This window comes from Falco biarmicus, chromosome 12 (genome assembly GCF_023638135.1).
Source record: "Falco biarmicus isolate bFalBia1 chromosome 12, bFalBia1.pri, whole genome shotgun sequence".
Lineage (NCBI taxonomy): Eukaryota > Metazoa > Chordata > Aves > Falconiformes > Falconidae > Falco > Falco biarmicus.
This window is the reverse complement of record NC_079299.1, coordinates 11,603,511-11,627,811: the sequence shown is the minus strand read 5'-3', so window position 1 is coordinate 11,627,811 and position 24,301 is coordinate 11,603,511. Positions and strand designations below refer to the sequence as shown.

General features: G+C 39.2%; 1 long non-coding RNA gene across 1 annotated transcript in view; it reads right to left on the bottom strand.

Annotated features, from left to right (window-relative positions):
- The window catches only part of LOC130157751 (uncharacterized), a 65,440-nt gene that overhangs the window by 11,981 nt on the left and 29,158 nt on the right, over positions 1-24,301 (bottom strand). Inside the window, exon 2 of the long non-coding RNA XR_008825010.1 lies at positions 8,384-8,501. This is a non-coding gene — a long non-coding RNA (uncharacterized LOC130157751). The remainder of the gene's footprint in view (positions 1-8,383; positions 8,502-24,301) is intronic.

Here is a 24,301-nt window from a genome sequence, read left to right as displayed (position 1 = left end):
CAATTAATCTGATCATTCCAGCCCATACACCAAGGCTTTGGGAAAGCTGACAATTCAAATATGTCCATTAATAATAAAATGTGATGGGTCAAAAGGGGGGGGGGGGAAATCCTTCCTTTTAAGCTGCATGGAGTAAACTGTGCCACCTTAAAATTACTCATAGCCCACTGCATATCTGTCAAAAAAATATACAAATATTTGGAGTAGTAAATAATTTCAGTGTCACTGAGAAGAAATACATTCATGCTATAAGCAAATTCGGTAATTACATTATGATTTTAATGTACTTACTTTTTCATCAAGAATGTCAGAATAATCAAATGATGATTAACACTCTGGACAATTCAATTACACAACACCCGGAAAAATCCAAGGGATGCTAAATTTCAACTTCCCCCATCAGACAGAGCAAAATATACACTAGGTCCAGTCCTGCCAATGTGGAGCAAACTGAAATGCTGTTGAAGAATCAAGAAAAGGGAAGAGTGGCACAAGGAGGACAGAGTGATCAGTGGAAGAAGGCGAGTAAGAGTAGAGAAGGACCCCCAAGATCAAGCGAGAGAGAGGTAATAGAAATTTTGATGCTACAGCCACAGCAGAGCAAGAGAAGACCAGAGCCAGCCTAACTGCGTGGTTCATTCCTGCCTCATTCTTTCAGAATAGGATAGTCGGGAAAGAAGATACACACATTTTAAAGACAAAAGTGTTGTGGATTAAGTTTTATTTTATATGGTACCTAGTGATTATAAGAAATACAAGTTGAATTCTGTTTCTACCTCTGTGTTTCTACGATGCTTTTTGTTCAACTGCAGTTGAACAGAGGGAAAGGGGAGAGGCTTACTTGTTGCCTGAAAGAGAAAAAATGTTTTTCCTTATTGTACACTACAACCTGCAATGGAGCATCAGGGATGGATTTGTTAAAAAAACAGCAGCTGAGGGATTAACAGCTCACTCTTAAATCAAGACTACCAGATTTAATCATCTTTTCTAAGGAGGCATACACTTTCCAGAGGGACCCAGTCTTACAGCGGTGTCACTAGTAACAATACACTTCTAGAATTAGCTTTCAAAAAAAAAAAGATTTTGATAAAAGCTCCTACGTAAAACTTTAGACTTCTAAAACTTGCCAGTGGATAAACTTCATGAATGTTTCTTCCCCACTGACAAAGAATTTAGGAGACTTGAGGAATGTGAAATACAAATATCTAACATAATAAACAGCTGTCTACACATAATATGAAATTAGCAAAACCAGAAACAATAAAGAAGAGTAGGGCAAGGGCCTCTTAGTTTCCATATAATGGGCACCCCGATGGGGATGCAGATAATCCCACACAATATCACAGTTCACCTTCCTGGGTGGAACCAGCTCAGCCACAATGGGGAGTGTACCAGCAGCCTTCAGATCGTTCCCTTGTCACAAACCAGCACTGCTCAGCCTTGTTTCAGTCTCCTGCTGCCTTCTGTAAAATCAGCTCTACTGCATTTAGACTGGTTTAAGGCTCCAGCAGCTGCAAGTCCACCAGGGCTCAAAGCCTGTTATGAAACCCTAACAGGAAGACCCAATTTTCTAGCAATCTCTTCTCATACTTCCCATGTCTTTTCATAAGCATGATTCTGTGAGCTGTCTAATAATGATAAGTACCCCCAGTACAACACAATATTACATGGAAGGTCAGTAAAGCACAATATAAATTAATTTGCCAGCAGCTGGGTTTTCCTGCACCTCTAAGGGGAGGCAAGAGCTCTTGATTTCTAAGTATGATCATTATGAGACTTACACACATTACCAAGTTTACACAGAAAATAATGATTTTATATCTAGTAGTAAAAGCTGCTTATCAAGAATTTTAGGTGCCTTAACACCATTAAAATTAAAATCAAGGGGGAAAGGGCTGTTAAAAAAAAAAAAAAAAAAAAAAAAAAAGAGAGAGAGAGAAGCAGCTCCTACTTCCTACCGAACAGCAACTCAATACAAGAAAAAAAACCCAATTTTTTTCTCAGACTCTTTTCTGGAAGACACTTTTAAAAAGATTTTATCTTTCCTTCAAAGCTGTAAGTATGGCTTTATGGTGATATGGCACAGCTCTTGCATTTTCAAAAAAAAGTGTGTCACCATTAGACTGTTTCTGATCTCCTTATAGTCACAAGCTATGCTTAATATTGTTTATTTTTTATATTATTTGTTAGACCGTGTTTTACCCTCAAGTACATTTTATTTAAGTATTGCTCTACCCATGTTGATTTAAACCAGCTAAAAACAGGACAGCAAAGTATGCAGTAATAGGTAACAGGCCTTGAGAGAAAGTTTAGACAAACTATTTCTGCAGAAGTAGAAATCACCTACAGGCAATTTTCCTTCTTTTTAGAGGCCTATTAACTTTGATATTTATGGAACTATTAAGCTGTTCCTTTGGAAACAATCATAGCAAATGTTTCTTAAGGAGGTTATGAGGCATGGGTATTTTTCTCTAGAAAGCTTCTTTAGAAATAAAGGGGGAAAAAAAAAAGAAATTTAGTTCTTGTAAATACACTGTCAAGGCAGCTAAAAGAGCAATCAAAGTTTGCTTCACATTTCAGTCCACATTTTCCAGGAACTCCCCACTAGGAAACTTTATTAAATTTAAGAGAAATTTAATTTAGAACGAGTGCTGTTTTCACTGTATTTTTCTTCCCCCAATGTTTTCCTAGATGGATGCTTTCATAACAGTTCCTTTGGTTTACTTTGTTTCTATGCAACTTGAAGTCATAAACCAATTTTCAACTAGTGTACATCAATAACAATAAAGAGCTCCAACTGAGCAATGCTGATTTTCACTGCTATAGAATTCAGTCCCCCCTCCTTTCCCTGGACCACAACAACCTCCTACATTATCGGCTTTGATGTTTTCTATGGTGCTCAGAAACCAACATTTTACATTATTTGGATTAAACGCCAAAAAAGGACCTCTCTAATTATGAACATAATTACAGATCCACTCTTCTTCCATAATTCCTGAATTAGACAGCCATTTGCTTTTGACTAAAAATACACTGGATCTTCAGAGCTCTGTACCGCACTCATCTGCGTACATTATTATCCCTTTTTCCCTCCATGTGTCCTTTTGCAGAGTTTTAATAGTTCCACACTACAGGGAGCTCTGACAACACTGGGACAAATATTGTTGCAAGGCACAATATAGGATAATTAATAATGAACTTTGAAGCAATCACTAAATCTAGCTGAAAGCTTATAAAGAAACCGTACTTTGTGATGATGCTTATTCTTGATTTTGCTGGTAAAAAAAAATCCAAATATCCCCTAAAATACTAAAAGTGAAACTCCTTTTCTAACTGCATGCTAATTTACAAAATTAAATAACTCTCCAGGGGTTTCACTGCTAGTCAAAGATAACAACCATACAATCTGGCTCTTGCACTAAATAACCACTTCTCATTATTGTTTTTATAATCAGGATTAGGCAAAGATCTTTCCCAATACTAACCTGGAAAAGCTAAAATCCAGAAGGAGTAGAGGCCTTAAAATATTCAGTATAGCAAAATGCAGGTTTGTTTGCCCTGGACTTCAAAAACATGGCAATAAGCACATCCCCTTGTTTAAGGCTTAGTTTAGACTGTTAGGCAACACTTCTGATGTTCTTTAAATTTCACTGTCCAAGATAAGAGAGAGCAAAACTTCTTGGACAACCAAATGCCATTCAGGTCCTTTAAAAAGAAGTGAAGCTCAAAAGAATTGGTAACAGCACATTTCAAAACACATTAATAGGTTGGCTCAAACCCCCACCCTTTACAAAGAAGCAGGAGGCATACTTTCCCTGCCTGTTTTCCTTAATGGCTACAGAGAAAACCGACAGGAAACATGAGCAGAATGAAACCAGTTTGCAGTCCTAGAGAGGAAAATGGTTCTAAAATGTAACTGTGGGCAAACAGAAGATGCAGACAAACAGATAACCTCCCAAGCACCAGTCACAAGCCAGGCAAAAAAAAAGATCTGAGCCATGTGGATGCGAACACAAAGGTATACCTAAATTTTGCAAAATGGTCTAAGTGACCTAGTCAGAAATGTTACAGATGCAGGCAAAAAAACCCTTAAAACAGTGAAATACTTTGTAGAATGATCCTGAATCCCCATCAAGGGAGAAAAACAGGGAGCAAGAGTTTTCTGAGTGCAGCACTGATTGGAAAGAGACTTGAGTTACTGCCAAAGAAGCTGTTTCCTATTGTCTTTTTTTCCTGCTACATTCAGGGAAACAGGACCTCAGTTTAATCCCACTCTGATTATGAAGAATGTACACAAAAATGTATCACTTCACATTAACATTCTGGACAGAAATAAACTAAATGAGCTCAAATATTGGCCCACCATTACAGTGAAAGTTACGTAACTTCTTTCGTATATACTGAGAGATACAGAAAAAAAAAATCCCGCAAAATTCTGAAAGATAGCAGACTACTAGCATTCAGAATTTGTAATCTAAGTTGGTTTTTAACTTAAAGAATTAAACAAATAAATAGGATGAATATAAGGAAACATACTATCTCACAATATACACATGAAACTCTTCCTGAAAATAGCGTGGAGAATTGAAGAATGGAAAAAATTACCTAGTCATCACATTACCATGAAACTTAAAGATCTCTATTACGTGCCTTCCTAACCCTATTATCCTAGCTAAACTGCTGAAACCCTAAACTCTCAGCACGCACCTTCACAGGTTCTGAAATCAGTGCCTGAGGCTTCACTCTGTTCTCCCCTGTATTTCACATCACTGAAATGTGTGCTACAAAGCAGTACAAAACTCTACACAAGTCAGAGACCTCAAAGTTCTTAACCACAAAAGGATTTCTTAAGCATTCTCCTGCATTCATTTATTTTTGATGCCTCAAACAAACAAGAGCTGATAATTTGCTTGCAGAAAGATTTCCATTGCTTAAGCAATGCAGCTGAGCAAAACAAAGTACCTGGTTCTGTGCCCTCAGCTCACACAGGTCTCTCCTAATGTTTACTTTTCCAGAACAGGATTTCCTGGGAAGTTCTAAATGCGTGTCTCTCAATTCTGTTTGAGAGCAGAGAAATAAATAGAAGGTGCAGACTCTTCTAGAAAAGGGAAATCGGGTTCTTGTCTAGCTTAAGTTATTACCAACTGCAACTGACCTGAGCCAGAAACCCCTGGCAGGGAAAAAGAAAATTCACCTGGTGCATTTCCACTATCCAGCCTAATATCGTATTTGCTTACATACTGTAATTATTGAGAAAGGCACTACTGATTTGTAACTTATTTTCTTAAATAATATTCAATTATTGGCAGCAGGTTATTTAATACAGATGTGCAGAGCACAACTGAGAAGAATGGCGCTGGTAAGAAATGCTTTTGTAATGGAAGAAGAATGCATTTCTCAATTGTTAATCTTGCTTACATCTCATACTTATAGTCTATCGTGTTGACAGTTGGACTGGTGTCATATCGTTTCAGTCAGCTGGGCAGCACTGGGCAGCTGGCTTTCCATACTGACCCATTTATCTTCCCCAGATGCAGGTTTTTCACTCTGAAAGGCCAGTCCCCATTCATGTAAGCAGAACAAGAGAGACATCCAGCGGCTGGACCATTTAAGTGTATTTTTTAAGCTAGAGACAAACTCAACTACATTCTTACCTAGTCCACATTCTTCCACGTATAAAAAAACATTTATGAGCCAACTACCTGACATACAGAACCAAAGAAAAAAATATTCCAGTGGCTGAAGCACTGCTGTCATCTCTGCTGTGTGCTTTTCCTGCAACTTCATCATTGCGTGTTCCAAGTCCCATCCGTAGTTCCCCCTTTTTATTCTTAACTTCATTATTTTTACTATTGATTCATATAAATTGGTATAGGTTTATTAACTTCCATGGAGCTATAACGGTTTGTGTCAACCCATTCTAATTGCTTGCTATTCAGACATGTACTTTTCACATCTACTATCTTCTAGTCAAATATTTTCCCTAACCTTAACACTATTTGTACTACTTATTTTTATTTGCATAGTAAATAGACTTCCCGGTCACTACTGATATAAAATTCCAGAGAATCAGTGGTAAATCCTGGTATTATGTGGTTTAAGCAGGGAGAAACAGATTATTAAAAGTATTAATTAGTAGTATCTACAGTGTTTGTTATAAAGAAATTCTCTGTCTTTACTGTCACATCTAAATTACTTCTTGTATATAGAAAGACAGCACATCTGGAAACATAAATCAGCACAAAAGGGCATATAAACTCAAAAATCTGAAGAGAGGATGAATAAATAGAAGGAAACTTTTTGACAGAGTATAAGTAATATTAATTTAGAAGTAATTCATCTGCAGAAATCAACTTTGTCACTGCTACATAGTAAATAATTCATTTTTTAATGGGCTTGACCCTTAAAAATTTGAAAGATCTGTAGGAAAAGTTCTTGTAAGAGAGTAAGGAATGGGTTAATTTTTCTATACTTAGTGAAGAATTGAAGGCAGCCAGTTGCTGACTTCACTTAAAACAATGTAGGATGAGGTGTTAGGGATACAGTTAAGGGCTATAAGCAAATTTCCCAGCTTCTAAAGAGAAAACTATGCAGCCAATAGAGTAAAAACAGATAGTATCATGTGATGACCCAAAACTAGCAGGCCATGCTACTTATGAAAAAAAATTACATACCCAGTCTGAGAAGGAATTTGTTCCTTTCTTACCACACATGTATGGAAAATCCATCACACATAAGCCAAACAATGTATCAAGCTGCAATAGTTATTCCTAATATTAAAAAAAAAAACCACAAAAAAAGCCCAACAAAACACACCAAAAAAACAGAAGGTTTAAGTCTTGTACTGTGCTCTCTGACAAAATATTTCACTCTACTGTGCACTTCCTTGCAATGTTTTTTCAACCGTGCTGCTACAAAAACACTACCCCAAAAACCCAACCCAACCCAACTAACCAAATAAACCCCACAAACAAAAAAAAACAAACAAAAAAGAGAGAAAGTAAAAGAAGAAATGTCCACAAGGCGGCACTTCCCACTGCTTACTAAGAATTGTTTAGTATACCTTTAATATCAACTTTAATTGAATGAAATAACATAAAAGATTTCTTGACTACCGAATGCCCACAGGGGTTGATATCAATTGCTAACATAATTAGAACTACTTTCAGAAAGACCATAAATCTATATATTCATAGACTTCTGGATAGACCCTACTGTGACTGAAAAACGGGCGAACAGCTTTCCCTTATGATTTCAAACCAGGTGTGATGTCACTGGAAAGCCAGACAGACTCCGCTGAAACAACAGGGCTGTCCCAATAGAAATCAAAAGCTGAAATCAGGTTCTCAGGTTCTGAAAATCAAAAGAAGCCTCTTTGCCAATAATCTTTGGATGAGGATCTAGTTCTTTAAATATTTTATCAAAGCATTGCTCCTCTTCTAGTGTTTTTAAGGGAGGTATCTAAGCCAGGCAGAGTAGATAACATTTGGAGAATTATTAGATGTTGCAGTAGACCTATTTTTCAGTTTGAAACCTTTTTTAAACCATGATGTATCTTGTACTTGCTGTAAGGCAGAGTTGTTCATTTTGTCTCACTTGAGGGATCTATCTTGGTACCCAGGTAGCACACACCTAACCTGCAAATCCCGCCTCCCCCCAGGCAATCGAGAACACTTAACTGAGGAGTTTATATTCTCCCTGATGACTCTGTATGTGAGGACTATTTAGTTTCAATATTATGTCCTGTGTTTGTAAGTGATCAAACAATTATCCACAATTAATTTATGCACATGGAGGTCCATGGCACTGATCTGTGAGGTACAGCTTCATCTCAACCCTCATTAGCAGTAGCAAGTCAGTTGTCAGCAAGCGCCGGTCCTTGACCACTTGGGGGAGGGATGCTGAGTTGAACTAATGTTAGCTAACTTCAGGGCCTTAAGTGGTGGTGGACCATAGAGGTGGTGAACCATACATATATTAAAGACAAAGCAACACTTCAGTGTCTTAAAAGCCCGCATGTGAGAAAGCTACTACATACAAAGCAAGGCACCCAAGCAAATAGCAATTTGGTACAGGGCACAGGCACAGAACGTGGTTTGTCTGACAAGTCATGGAACTTACATTACTGCTGTTCCCTTCACAGGAAATCCTTCACTGATGCCTTTAGAGCAACACTTCAAAACACACTGAGGTACAACCCATCTAGCATACATCTGCCACCCCTCAAATTAGCTTTGATCAGTGTTAAATGAACTGTCCACTTGCCTCACTTGAATGACCTAAGTAGAGGATACATCTATCTGCCAAGTCCTGAACAGTGGCCTCCAAAAATGGAGACACACCTTCTTATCAATCTGGACTTATGAAAACCATTAGGTCTTACCTAATTGCTGTACTCTGGAGATCTAAAGTCCCCCAGATTACTGCTGCATGGGCAGAAAAAAGCGACACTGGCTGGAGGTGATGCTAATTATGAACTTCCTTTCTTCCTATACTTATGCCTGTGGAAGAGTACAGAAAAATGCATGTGAATTTTCTTCTGCTAGAAGAAGAGGTTTTAATTATCAGCAGGATAATTGGTGGAATTTTCACCTGTATATCATTACAGTTAGATGGATACCAGACAGTAACTTGAAATTATTATTACTTTCTAGTTATCTCAAAATAATTACCTATTCTTTTTAATTTAGAGGTTAAATCATAATTAATCAATGATTTTATCATTGTAGGTCTAAACATGCTAACAAAACATATTCTAATATGCCTACATGAACAATAAAGAAAAGAAAAATAAACAACTTAAATCTGGTGGTGGGGGGGGGGTGTTTCATTTTCATTGTTGTTGTTGTTGTGGGGTTTTTTCCCCTGGCCTCCATCTGCTTCAGAGTCTGTGATACTAGGCAAGAATTCACTGAAAACCAAAAAACCTACAAATTATGATCTACATATAGTAAGAACTCTCCCTGATTTTTTGCAAGCTTATGAAAAAATACCACTCCTGAGACAGGATTCTCTCAAAGATCCCGAGTCCTATTGAAACAGGCCATGTATTACTGTTTTTTACACTACATATTCTTTGCACTGAGGACCTTGTCTCCATCAACAATCCTCAAACACCGTGATGAAGTAGTTATTGTTGTCACCCCACTCTCCACCCAGAAAATGGTAGGGGAAAATGACATCCAAAGTTTCACCAACACTTTACAGTTGAAATGGAGTGATAACTCAAACCCCTTGACTTGGTATTTTGTACTTTTCCCACAAATATTCTTCCATTTGAGTTCAAAGAACACCACAGAAGAATGGCTGAGGCAGCCAACGGAAACCTAAAAACTAAACCTGAAACTGAATCATGTTGTCAAAGTCCCATTCTCAGTTCACATCAACTTTGTTACAAAGTTCCTCTGTTAAGAACTTCCTAAGTGTTTTTGTTACTTTTAGACAACCTTTCCAAAGCAAGACGGTTCTTCCAGAACAGCATTAACGTGTGAACGAGGCAGCGAGAGAGGCGCCGCAGAGCGCCCTGCTTTTGAGAGAAGGCTGCGACCAGAGTATCTTACCACTAGAGGGCAGCATAACGCAACCGCCGGGAAACTGCACTTGCCGCCGAAGACACACGGTTTCACCCCCGCGCAGAAACAGAACGACCTGCAGGCGAGCGCTAAAGCCAGGAGGAGAGAAAGCCGGCACATTGCTGATTTACGGGGACATACACAGGACCGCAGCAATGACAACCCTGGGTGTGAGCATGCTTGCAGGTGCCTGGCAGAGCCGATTCGGTGTCTTAGCTTCTCCGGCTGGCTGGGGCTTAAGAAGTTTTACAGACTTAACACCGCTACAAACTCCAAAATGCTCTCTCCTTTTTACCGGTCCTCTTACTCAAGCAAAATGGCATCGATCCTGATGGGGAAGCTGCCCAACCAAGAACTGAGTAAAAACTGGAAAAAAGCTTCAAGTAGCTGCCCTGTTAACAGACTATGCACAGAACTGATGGGATCAACGAGTTTATATAACAAAGATAATGTCAGGGGATATTGTTCTTTATTCTTCAACACCATTATCTTCCCATTGTGTCATACAACAAAACTCTTATCCCATTTAGGTTTCTGAATCAAGCCCCTGACTTCAATGTATAGGCTCCTCTCAGTTTCTGACTCTGAGATGAGCCCCTTCAGGCCCAGGTAAGTGAGCCCCACGATATCAAAGGGCTTTAGCAGGTATATACATTGCATCAGGACAGCACTGTGTACTTTAGCAATAACAGGACAAGAAGAACTTAGGATTGGAACAAGAGAAGTGATCCACGTGAGCCTGGTCCCAAGGTATGCACTGAGAGATGCATGCAGACATACAGAAGAATTTGGTTAGCTTTTACTATTTAATGGCCCAATTAGGCCATATTAATGAAAAATACATACCATAGAAACATAATATGCACACACAAAAATAAGCAAATCAAGTTGCCAGAAGGAGGTCGGTTGTTGATATGCAGATGACTTGGGCAGTAACTACTTAACTATTCCACCCTCTGAGAGAGACCAGGCTGTGATCTTGGTCAAGCTGCTACAATCAACTCTGTCTACTTTGTTGTGTAAGATATGAGAAGGTGCCTACCTAGCTGTGAGAACTGTACGTAGAAAGCACCAGATAAAGAGCAAAAATCTTACTATATTACACCTGGAAAAAGGAAGGCAAAGAACCTCTGTACCTGAGGGAACTACAGTTCAGGGGCAGTTGCGAGATACACAGGAAAGGAGTGAACAGGCTGGCTGCGCCGCCACTGCAGTCCAGGAGGGACTTACAGCACAAGGAATGCCAGATTTGAGGTGAATACTTGGAAAGGACGCATATCTGTGCAGCATGACGAGCCACTTGTAGCATCTCCTGAGGCAGCAGTGCCCAGGGCACAATGGAGAAAAGGCCAGTGAGATGACTACACCAAAGAACAACAGCATCATGCAGAAAATTTCAGGTTGATTGGGTTTTCTTCTTCCTATCAGGGAATAAATTTACAATCATTCCAGTCTCGCACAGCATGCTCTTCCAGACTTTAGAAGCAATGGGATTTCTTTCAGCCTGCTACAGAAAAGAGGGATCTGAATGGGGGTCCACAGACACTCAGAGTGAGGTCTCTGTTCTGAGCAAAATGACCACACATAACCCAGCAATTCCCGGAAGAGTTAGTTACACCCTCTTTCCTGCTGCTCTGCACCAAAACAAGGTGTATTTTCACAAACATCTCTTTCAGCAACAGTGCTGGCTTTAAGACCTTGTTCCCTCCCACTTACTCCCACCGTGCACCACAACCTTATTTGTGCCAGGACAACTGCTGGTACGGGCACACATTGAACTGCATTGAAGAAAATAACCCTCCCCTACCCCCCCCCCCCCCCCCAAAAAAAAAAAAAATATTTAAAAACGGAATTAGTTTCCTGATCTAATTCACTGCGCAGTCATGCAAACCATTACACTGACATGAGCGGCTATGTAGGTAGAGGTGGGCAGCAAGCAAGAATGAACAGCAAGAGGATGACACTACTGTGAGAAAGAAGCGTCTGGGAAACCAGAGCTCTGCTGGAGGCAGAACCTGAGCATTAACCGCTGCTGAAGCACATTTGGCTTCGGCACCAGCTGAACTATACAGCTCTTAACATTTTAACCTGAGCACCTAGACACACTCAGGTGGTCTTTCCAGTTAGAAGATACTCGTATAGGATTTAACTCTCAGATAGTAACTGGTTTAATTATTATCAAGCTTACAAATAATAATTATTTTTAACTGGTCATTTTAATAACTAGTATTAATTTGTAATTTCAAGGCATTCCTCCATCCTCTCATGCCTGTTACCCACTTCCACCTTGCTCACTGGACTTTCTACCCCATCAGTTATGGGACAGCTGCAAAGGTTGCTGGATTAGCCTTTGCCATAATGGGGGCACAGGGGGAAGGAGCCAGGGGAGGACTGAGACTTTCCTGTAGCACCTCTGCCGCTGAGAGCACAGAAACTTTCATCAATGCCAGACCATTTTTAGGAGACCTGACATTGTTTCCAGGCTGTGCTCCTCACCGCAGTTTCAGCCTCTCAGCTGTGACAAATGCAGGTACCCGACCTATTTGAGTACTTGCAATCTAGCTGAAGGGGTAGAAACCTCCCACAGAGAAGGCAGAAACAAAAACTGACTTTAGTCGTGGTTTTTCTCCCCTCCCTCTCCAATTTACCAGCTATACTTTCAAGATGAAACTAACAAGCCCCTTTTACAGGGTCAGATCTTTCCCAGCTGTTCAAGAATTAAACAAACGAGATAGCCAGAAGTGCCCCCAGCTGGTCAAGCAGGGTGCTGCCCCAAGAGCTCTTGCTCAGCTTTTCTTTACTCTTATCCAAAATATGCTTCCTATTCACTCTGTGGTTTTTCTGTTTTAGTTCCCAAACTCAGCTCCTTTTCTTCTTTGTATGTGTTCCCCCCCAGACTATTTAGTATTGCCCATTAGTGCAAATTGTTCAAATATCCAAGAAGCCTACGCTTACTTTTTTTTTTCCAGAATTGCTGACATGCTTGACTATCTTTTAAAATACAATGTAATTTCTTCAACATCAAATTACATAAAATAAAGGACATCAGTAAAACCTCCTGATTCCAGGAAACCACCTCACTAGTTAACAATGGAATATTCAAGCACATACACAAACACGTATCTTTAACCCAGCTGCATCTTGCCCTTGGATACAATTGCATATGAAACAAACAGCTTAAACTGGTCACAGAAGAAGAGAATTTATACAAATAATTGTAAAAACAAATTAAAGGGGAATCAGTAGTCCTGATTTTTTCCCCTTGAATATTATAAGTTTTGATCTCAAAAAGAGATAAGCTCCATGCCTGTCAAGAGGGAATAAAATCACTTTTAAGATCCTGTATTCGATAATGCCCTCATATTTGAAGGTAAGTAATTACAGACACTTTACAAGATGCTCTCTCTCTCTCCCAGTTTTGTTAGTTCATATTCCAAATCAGGTTTTAAAACCTCCTTTTAACTGCAGAAAACACAGTGGCTGCTGGAATGAAGCAATAGTCAGTAAGTATGTTGTAGGGTAATTCCAAAGGCATGCACTGTAAACGTTACGAAATTTGTGAAGAGGAAAGGCTGAAAAATAATTTATTTAGATTTATTTCTGCTGTAAAAAAATCTTCAAGATGGCATTATAAGAATGAAGTTATGGTGCCCAAGTTATACTGAACCCTTGTGTCCAACAGTGCTTCTACTTGTTCTGCTCAGTGTTTATTTTCATTTCTGAGCACATCAGACTGGCATTCCACTTGTAGGTGTAGTAAGAGAAAACCAAACTTGAACTCCCTTTGTACAATGTATAACTTTCAAGCTTGGATGCCTACATTAAGCCAACTAAAGGTCAGAGCAGAGAAGCTGCAATTATACTTGTCATTAGAAGAAACCCAAGGCCTCAGTCCAGAAATGTATCAATGAAATTGCTTAGCTTTCAGTTGCTGAGTACTACACAGAAGTTCAGTCATACTTTCCTAGACAGGATCCTAAATGTGGATTGGGTTTCCACGTACTTTACAGCAGATTTACCAGTATTGCTAACAGGACTGTTTCCCTCTACTTCAGTCCGTAGTGATGTAGCCACGGGATTGCTTAATGCACATGCAGACCCCTTCCTACATCACAGTTGTGCCTGGGGCTGTATTAGCCAGTTTTAAAGTTTCGTACTATATGACTTACGAGAATGATGTTCCTTGTCTCAAGTAAAAGATAGTACCTTTAGCAGATGGGGCTTCACGTTTGCATCAGTATTGATAACCTGGACTCTTGTCTGCTCTGGCTGAAGTTACAGGGAATCCTTCTGTTTTAAAGTTTTGCTAGCCTTAGCAAGAAGGTGTAGTAACAATGGGCTGCCCTGATCTGCTTTTTCAGCCCTAAAGGTTGCATTTCCATGTGAGAACAGTCATGCCAGCATGAGAAAAATCTGCCGTGTAACCGTAGGTATGGTTTCTGTTCAGAGGATAAAGAGAAAGTGTTGCTTCCCAGAACTGCTAGCATGATACCTTCCCACAAGCTAAAACTGTCTATTCGGGAAGGGGGGGGGGGGGGGGGGGGAAGAAGAAAGACAAGATTCCCTAATTATCATATTATGTTCCTCATACTGTCAAGTGATCTACCACAGTGGTGAAGCATGTGAGGCTGGCTAAATCCCACGTTACATAATTTGGTGGTAACAAAGAAGCAGGCACATTAGCCAAATGACTGAGCAGATGTGGCATTTAACAATGTGTCAACTTTGCCCTGGACAACCTTAAAGAAAAAAACAAAACTAACCTGGACTCTTCCACCATCCTGACTACAATCTTTGGTGATTATTTTACTCCACATTTTCATCTGTGCCACATGATTTTCCTTCTTGGTCCTCCTCAAGCTCCAGCTGTGGGAGTTTTCCCACCTCCAGTGCCAATAATTGGAAAGCAAGAGCAAAACGGCTGCTCTGGGTCCCCTGAGCTATCCCAGAGACCCTGCCCTCAACCTCAACTTCACTGTATTTTAACGTTCATCTGGGGAGGCAACATGTCCTTAAGCTACGACACTTGCATATGATCACAAGGTCTGTGAAGGGAGCACATTCTCCACCTCATGACCAAAGCGATGGGCATGCTCCCTGCACCCTGCATTTGTCAAGCAAATACCTACTCATCTGAATTCCCTATCACAGATTTTGGGGATGCGGCCTAAATTTGTAATGAGTATGCAATTTACATGACCTATATAATTTCCCATTCAAGTCCATAAAGCTATATTGCAACAACATTGCTATTTAACCAATTTTCTGCCCAATTCATCCCCTGTAAGTCAGGTTCCCACAGTAGAACAGATGGCAAGCTAATGAAGGAATGGACAGTCCAAATGCATTAAGCATACACTGCCTATACATAGTGCATCAGTATATGATTCACCCACTTTCATAAAACAGTTGTGACCTTTCATCTGACTACTTCCTCAAACACAATACACAGAAATATATATAACATATGGAAATCAGGAACCAACAAACTGGGGGAATAATAATAGCTCATCTCATGATTTTTTTTGCTGTTGTTCTAATCCTTACTACGTGCTCTATCAAACATTTGTGTCCTCTCTTGCTATCCTTTGACTAATTAACTGTACCACCTAAGGCATAGGTTGCTCTTTGTTACGAAATGAGTGAAGGTCGCGAATACCTAGAATACCTAAAACTCTAGGTCCTAGAGGCTTCACAAAGGCATAATTTAAAAAAAAATATTATAAAAGGAAACAACATCATATAAATAATGTACCAACCCTGCAGATAGAGAATCTAGTTCTGTACTTAAAAAGTGACACTTATTTATACAACTAACTTTTCTTGCCGTCACTTACAATGCAAAGCTGGTAACAAACAACCCTGAGCACAAATGTTAGATTTGGTCAACACAGTTTATGCTTTGAATTAGGGAAGGTAAGGTTAACACGCCACAGTATTGCACCACAGATCTCTTCACTACAACATGTGATAAATTGCAGGCAAAAATTAAACACAACACCAAAATTCTCTCAAGCACCTACTAGCAATAGCTCACCCCATTAGGCATTTAGAAACAATTAATTATCAAAGGAAAAGCCCTACTTGGTCTCTAGAAACATAAGGTGATACACATCAAGAGGAAAATGTATTTTAAATGTTATGTAAAGATTTGACAGGAAGATTGAAGCAGCACCATTATAATCCAAACTCCAACCAGCAGAGCTGGGATAGGGAAGAAAGATCAGAGCTCCACTGGAATCTACCAGGATAACATACATATAAAATAAGCATATGATAAATCTGAGAAGCAAAGGCTAAATGTATTTTCAAGGAACACCACCCTGCAAATATTTTGCAAACAGTGAAAACCAGGCATTTTTCTCACAATATAAAAGACATTGTAAGCTGGTGCTTCACTGTTGTTGTTTTTTTTCTTTCTAAATCAGATGAGTAATTTCTTTGTAGCTCGCTCTGGTCAGAGATCATAGTATTCTAGGGACCATATAACTGGCACCCCTAAAACCCAGAAGAGAGAATTTCTTGGAATGTCACGGAGCTTGCTGCCTGCTACCAGGCTGCACTATGAGTTTGCATCTGGGAGAGACAGTGGAGCTCACAGTGTGTTAGACAATCTCCAAGGAGCAGCAGAATCGTGAAAACAGTTGACTACTAACCAGGTGAAGTTACCACAGTGATGCTTTGCAATTGTTAATGACCCAGATTTCCAACCATGTAGCTAGAGAGCTGTTCTGCAACCCTCCAAGGGGTTACTTCAAAGCCACAGTACAGCATCTCCCTTTTCCCACATGAATATGGTGACAGTTTGCATGACCCAGTGCCTGACACTTCTTTAGACAGTGCAGTAGGTCAAAATGAGTCAACCAACAAACTATTAGGTGAAATCACAGATTTGTATTACAAAAAAATATATCTTACAAATCCCGTAAGAGATTGGGTCTTAACTATCCTTGGCACTGTACCAATAAGTAACAAAGAGCTCCCATCCCAAACAACACACCATCTCAGTCGCTGACAAGATGCCACAGGGCAAAGAAACATAGGAACAAGATAGGGATGGATAAGCACAAAAATAGCTTGAAGAAAAGCAGAAGTCCAAGCTTCCCTTTTTCCTAACCATTTATTTATGTCCTTTGGCAGTGTGGCAGAAGTGCAGCTGGTTTAAAGCTACTATGTTCACCCTTAAAGAGAAATTCTCTTCTTCACTGCACTTGGGACTGTGTTTCCCCATTGCTTTATCAGCAAAAGACTAGCACAGTTCAAGCAGCTGGGATGTTCAAACGCTGACACAAATTCTGAAAGACTGGGAACATTTGGCAGTTACTTGAATGCTGCAGCAGGCAGACACCCACAGGTATAGATGTAATGCGATGAAATACTCAGGTCTGCAGTAAAGCTTAAATCACGCTATCAAACACAGCTGTACCAGTCACATGCTGGGGATTTCCCAGCTGCAGACGATCACCCAAAGAACACGTAGTTTGAAACAATTCAGTCACTATGTAATCAGCAACCATGTGACATTTTCATTTTCCCTTTCAAAACATCCAAACAAGTCTAGATTCAGAAAGGCTGTGTGGCTTAGCCACTATGACTCTTTCTTAGTTTCTTCTGCATTTATCATGTCAAATAGAGCGCTGCTACTACAGTAGGACTGTACTGGCTTTTTTACAGAAAGTACTTCTATGATCTTCATTCAGGAAGGAAGTAAATGTTCTTATGTACTTATGAGATCTAAAGATTTTTTTAGCAACATGATCTGGACAAATCATACCAAGACCACAGGTTAAATGTGTGACACTCGGAAACCATTAGGTTTTGAATCTCTTATCACTAGAAAATACCACATGAAATCTGTTTAAGATGATGACCGTTTTAGCAGAGTACAAAACAGCTAGGAATTAGTAAAAGAAAAGCCTGCATTTAAAATTCTTTGTACATTCTAATTCTGCTTGTTTGCTGTTCCTCTCCTTCCTCAGTTACACAGCAGACCGCATGCCCATGAAAGAAGAGGTGCAGTTGAATTAGGTCAGCTGTCTCTTCCTCTCTGGTCATCATCTTCTCAGTATTCTGTCCTCAGATAGGAAAATGCACTGAAAGAAACAATTCCTTACTTCCAGTTTCCTCTCTGGTCGGTGCTAATTGGCAGGTTTAAGCAGAAGTATTACTAAAATAATTTTTAAAACAGTTTAACTGCAGCATATGTGTATCAAGGAAACAGTTTTTGCTGAGAGTACCTGCTGCAGACAGCAGAACCTACAGTGACTATTATATTATTTTAGGGAGGAAACAGGAAGTCAGAGGGGAGAATTGCATTAAGGGCCCTGTCTTTGGAAGGCATTTGATTTAAAATACTAAAGCAAGGAGGTACGTCCAAGCCACATTTTTTGTTTATCACCTTCAGATAGTTAGTTTCTGAATGCTGACCAAATTTGAACACTCGCTGCAAAGTATGCAGTGTGCTGTACTCCTGGAGAGCCGCCTTTCACATCACTAGCATATCACCTGGATGCTGTAGCTCCCTCAACACCCTTCACGTTATCCCATTGGATTTACCACATAGTATTCTAAAACAAGAAAGAAAAACACACACTAGGTTGGAATAAAAAGCTGACACACCCTCCAGATATGCAAGAGTCTGAGTCACAGACACAAGATGCACAAAATTAAAAGGAGGGCTTGCTGTTTAAGACAAAAAAAAAAAAAAAAAAAAAAAAAAAAGAGGGTTTACTTTTGGCTTCTGCTGCTATACTACTGTGATAGGCGGTGTACCGCTGGTGAAAATTTTGTGTAGAAAACAATGTTGTGATGAAATATATCTGAGATCTCCTTTTTGCAGCATCGCTTCTGGAACAGATGGCATTATCCTCACAGTAAGTATGGTCAGATGAATAACAGACAAACAAGCGCATGAGCTAGGAAGACTTAACAGGGCTTTTTATGAAAAACCACTTGCCATGGTAACCTTACCTTTTAGAAAAACTCAGAAAGAAGACAGTGCAAGTGTTACTTCTGCCTGATCTGGAGATAAACTGGAGGAGGCAGGAGTAAAGAAGTAACATCTGAGGAAGTTGGTAAGAAGGCAAATGCAAAACATGCTCAAACAGTTCCTAAAGAAATTGAATTAGCGTAGCAAAGAATATTAAAAGATGACATTTTTCAGGCCTTATGTATTGAGATTGGAAGAGGTAATAAGCCAGAGAACATGAAATTATCACCAATGCAAAAGAATGATGCATTATTAGTGAATGTTGTGCAATAACTCCCTTGATTTAAATGCTAAAAATACCACACCACCACCCAACCCACAGTAAGAGGGCAAAATGCGTAGGAGGTAGGAGAGGGCATAAAGCTGTGAGTGAGGTACCTGTGTTACAGTTGTCAGTAATTTGCAACTTTGGTCTCCTAGCAGAGTAATTAAAATGATGACTGAAATAAAAGTGAGAATTTCCTTAAGAAGAAATCTTAGGATGGCCAAGAATTTGTAAGTCCACAGTCAAGGAGAGGGTAATTTTGGCTAAAAATGTATCATTTTTCACTACTCAAGTGTAATCAGTAGTTCATAATAGAAAAGTACTATATTATCAATGAAGAGAAACAGTAATAATCCATATGAATTATGAGTTACAAAGGGTGGGGTGGGGGGGGAAATCAATAAAGTAAGCTACAAACATCAGCAGAAAGTCCACAACTGATAAGACCAATGTAACATGAAGAATTAAAAAAAAAATTAAAATGCCAAGACTACAACAGTCCTAGCAGTTAACCCTTTGCCAGATAGAAATGATAAACCTTTTAATAGTGATTCAGGGCACACAAAAATTTTTAGAAACACTTCTGTTCCATATTTAGACAGATGTTCTTATGTCACATGATGATGTCGAACTATTTTCCAGTCCCTTAGGAAGCAAGCAGGATGTTATACAACAGGTACTAGAAATAAACATTTTAAAATCAACCAATCCATCTAACCCACACCTAAGAACTAAGACCAAGAAGACCTGAAAACTAACCATGTTTATTTTAATAAATTAAAACATTCCAGGGAAATTCCATTTGACTGGAAAAGTGCTAATGTTGTGCCAATAATAACAAAGGCCAGCAAGATGACTCAGAGAGCTAATGGACAGTTAAGTCTGACGTTACTTCCAGGTAATAAAGCTGTTACAAAATTAATAAAGAATTAAAGTACCGGCATATAATTAATATCAGTCAACTCAGGTTTTTGGCAAATAGATCTTGTAAAATAAAGTTATTGAACTGTTTGGTGAGACAGACATTTACTTGGCTTATGAAAGTAGCTGTATATCTGCAACATATTTGTGGAGAGCAGTTGACTTAATAGTGTATGACATTCTCATTATGAAAATTAGCAAAACACTATCAATAAAATGTGTTAAATGGACTGTAAACTGAAAAATCTAACAAAGTAATAATGAATGGAGACTTGTAAGATAAACTTCAGGGCTTTTGTGATTTGGAAATAACCATCATCCATCAGTGACTTGGAAATAAACATATACATCCATGATAATAAGATTTCTGAGATTAATAAAATTGTGAGGATGAAAGCTGAAGATAGTAATGTAGAACAATTTGAATCACTTAATAAACTAAGCCAGCTGTAACTGTAAGTTCAGGTAGGAAACACGTCATATTAAACAAGTTATTTATTACTCAAACTACTACAGGAATTCTCAATGGCATCTTTAGTTCTTGAGGTCCTCACGTCCAGATACCTTTTTGAGTGTCATGTCTCAGCATGCTTACTACTGCAGTTAAACACAAAATATTCTATACAGAGGTAACTGGGTAATTATGACCTACAATACAGAGAGCAAAAAACTGAATTCATAGTTCCTTCTAGCTTCACCCCCCCCCCCCCCCCCCCCCCCGTGCTTACAGTAAACATTTTATTCTCTCTTCTGAAGTGAGCTGACACCACTTCACTAATTCAGGAATACTCTGTTGAGATCTGTCAGAAATCACCAAAGTTTCTCAGATCCTCAGGCTTATCATCAGAGCAGGTATTCCCTGGCAAGGAAAAGGGGTTTAAAGAAAAGGCAGGGAGGAGCAGAAAGCAAAAATCCTAAGCCTGATTCCGTTGACATTAATATGTGATATGTCACTGATTTGCAGAGGCAAGATTTGCAGTAGAGAGTTCCTAGCACTATGGAAATACTCCTAATTTTCTAATTTGGGGGTTCTTAATTCCACTTACAATTTCTGGAGGAGCAACTACTTGGCTCTGTGCATGGTATAACAATGACAGTCACATCTTCCACTTTTCCAAAAATAACTATGTCATAAGCTTCTGCTTCCTCGTTTTATGTATTTACAGACATCAACAAGCCTATATAAAGCCTCTCTGTAATTTGTTCATATACAGTAGTTTTCCTTTTGATGTATTTTTAGATCAGTTGCACTTAAACAATACTTCCTCAACATACTGAACTTTGCTCTGGGACAGATGATCAAGAGAAATGCACAAACTGTACTGTTTAAAGGATGACAGCCAACATTTTCCACAGTACTTGTTGATGGGGTAGTGTGCTATGAAGTACAAAGAGTTTAGCATGACTGCAAAGTGGTGCAGCACTCATGCTTACAAAGTGCATCTGCCCTTTGAATTGCCTCCAAAACAAGGTAGGTCTATCTTTATCAATGTTCAAGATGCAGAAATTAACTCATGATCTTTCAGTTTTCTAATAAATGGTGTCACTTTGAAGAAAACAGCTTTAAGCCTCTTTGCAAATAATTTTATCAAAGGGAGAATTGTAAGGAATAAAATGACTCATCAAGGAAAATCTGTGTCTGTATGCTCCTTTCCTTCTTTGGTACAAGGTACAAAAAAGCTGTAAACATTTGGAAAGGGTATTTTCCCAAGGCTAGGTTGTCGTGTGCCTTCAAACATATTACCTTAGAATCTCAGGAATGTCAAATCTACCCTCTTCTGAATTTTCCAGTGTAGAGGATATAAACAGCCCCAACTTCTGGTTACTGGCTCTAGCACGGGAGAACTTTCTATCAGATTCTCCTACAGAGAAAGTGTGGCTAAGTACAGCCGTGCCTTCAAGATTCCTCATGTTCTAAAAAGCTTGACTGCTAAAGCAGCAGAGTGGACAAAAGTCACAAAAGACTGTGGAGACATCGGGATTTTTTTTTTACATGGTTAAAGTACAAACTAAATCAGTCCCCAGTGGGCACTGTTGCATGAATAGATTTCCTCTCACAGGGTATAAAGTACACCAAGAAAAATTCATAGCACTTTTGAAAAACAATTTTCAACTACTTTGTATGCTACAGAAACTCTCCTGCTCTGATTCTGTTTTGATCCCGGGCAGGTAACACATCTTACTGTGCAGAGCACATGTGCAGGAAGAGAACCTGTTAGCATGGCCCCATTGGATGAACAGATTCTTTATGTGCAAATTTTGTTTTAAAACGCTGATTAGCCACATAATTATCAATCAGAATATTGAGAAAAACACTTGGAACATCTGCAGTTTGCAATGATTATACATGAGTTGAGAATAGAATACACACCCCCACACGCCTCACCACATCTTGGTGAGGAAAAACCACAGCAATTTCATCAGATACCAGACAATATCCTGGTAGGTAAATAAAAACCTTATAATGTTGAAAAAAAATTACAATGATAATTTTTGGACTAAGTGGAAATTGTTGAGATATTATATTTAATAACTATTTAATTTGTTTTTCAACATAATCTTGAATTACTAAACCATCTTGAGTGGTGATTTTTAAAAGATGCCCACAAACTAAATGCACTTATAGAAGGCCATCCTCTGGACAGGAGGCCCCTAAAGAACTAAGATATTACTCCAAATTCTATTAGTGGTTCAAATCAATGCCGTTTTTCCCAGTGACTCAGTACTGGGCTAAATCCCCCTCTGTTGTTTGAGCAGCACCGTATCACACAGATCACACATCTCGAAGGGAAAAGAAGTGATAGAGGCCACAATAAATATATCTTTGGGTAAGTATTCTACCAATTTCCATTTCCCTCTGAAGATTCAACTAAGGGTGCTGTTCTGTTCTTCACTCACAGATATACAGCGTTTCTAAACGCTGACTAGTGACAAAGGCATCGGCAGCCGAATACCACCCCCTTCTATATAACTACTTGGGCAAATTCAGAAAACCTGTGTGGTCAACAAAAAGCCAAAGTGTCTATGTCAGTGCAGAACAGAATAAAACTACGTCTGCTTTGTAAGAAAACACATTCTTGTAGAACTGATTATGTTGCAACTCCTGTTCTGCTGGCAGAACTAGAGACAGATGCAGGTGGCATATTCTGCAGGCAGTAATCCAAAGCAGACTACTGAAAAACTATCGGCCACTGAAGAATAACATCAAGAATGAAAACAGACACAACTTGACTTTGAGATGGAGAGTGGTACAAAACGTGAAATGAAATGGAAGATTACTGACACAAGGACAGGGCTATATCATGTGCAACTGAAATCAGAGAGCGCTGACTCAAACTGGCAAAAAAGTGAAGGATATACGTCAAGGTAAAAGAATGGTGACGCACAGGGCGTGCATTGGTGCTGATTTCACAGGAATCTGAAGGTACGTAGCTGAGGCTTGCAGTCTGGATTTGAGGGAAGATGAAAAGCTGGTACAGGCAAACTTTTGTCAGCTGTTAAACTTGTATTATGTGAAAATTGCTCCATCAAAACTGAAATGCATGCCTACAGCGAATGCCCCAAGCCACCACAAATTGTCTTTCATGATCCTGCAGAACCCTGCCATACATATGGTCTGGATCTTAAAAGAGACAATTTTAAGAGGGTCTTGTCCTGCAAAACTCCAGCAACTAACTAACAAATGTCTTGAAGTTTCAGCAGGAAAAATGCCCCTTTCCCAATTGTTATCCATCCTGGCTGCCCCTTCAGGACCTTTGCAAATGAACAGAGCAGTTTTGCCATGCTTACTCACAAGGAATAGCTCCTGTCCCATGACAGCCCACCGGAACCCACGGCTTGCATGAGTTAGGATTACAGAATCAAGCCTATGGAGACCAATGGATAAGCTGTTCCTATGCAATAACCTAAAATTATTCACTGGCCTCCAGACTCAGTTTTTATGTTCTCTCCTGACTCATGCTGCCTTTTCAGCCCTGGATCCTAATGAATCTCACCTAATCCACCCCTTCGTGCTGTTGACCATTACTAAGTCTTCCCTATCTCTGCTGCCACAGTGCCATGCTTTAAGAAAAGTGAAGAATGTGGCCTTTGCAGCAGCACTGAGTGAACACCACTTTAAAGGAGAATGTCCCAAATCTCATTAAAAAGAGATAAAGCCATCTGGATCCTAAGACAGTCGGTTTAAAAAAAAAAACCACAAAACTATTTTGAAACCAATTTACTAAGAAAAACAGAAAGGAAAACAAGTGTGCTGCCAATAAATGTTGTAGCCCTTGTCATCTATTACCACATGAACAAAGCACTCAATGACCGACTCCAATACCACTGCCAATTATTATGACAACATACAGTATAATCATATTATGTTTACAACATAATACATGTGAGTATTCAATAGAGCCTGGCAGGACTTCAGTCACTGCCTCTTTTAAGCTTTAAAAAAATCAATTTTTCAAACTGAGTTTGCTGTATAACATGCATCCTAATTACATATTTTACTGTATAGAGAACAAGAAAGGATATTGAAAATGATTTCAGGCAAACCTCTTAACA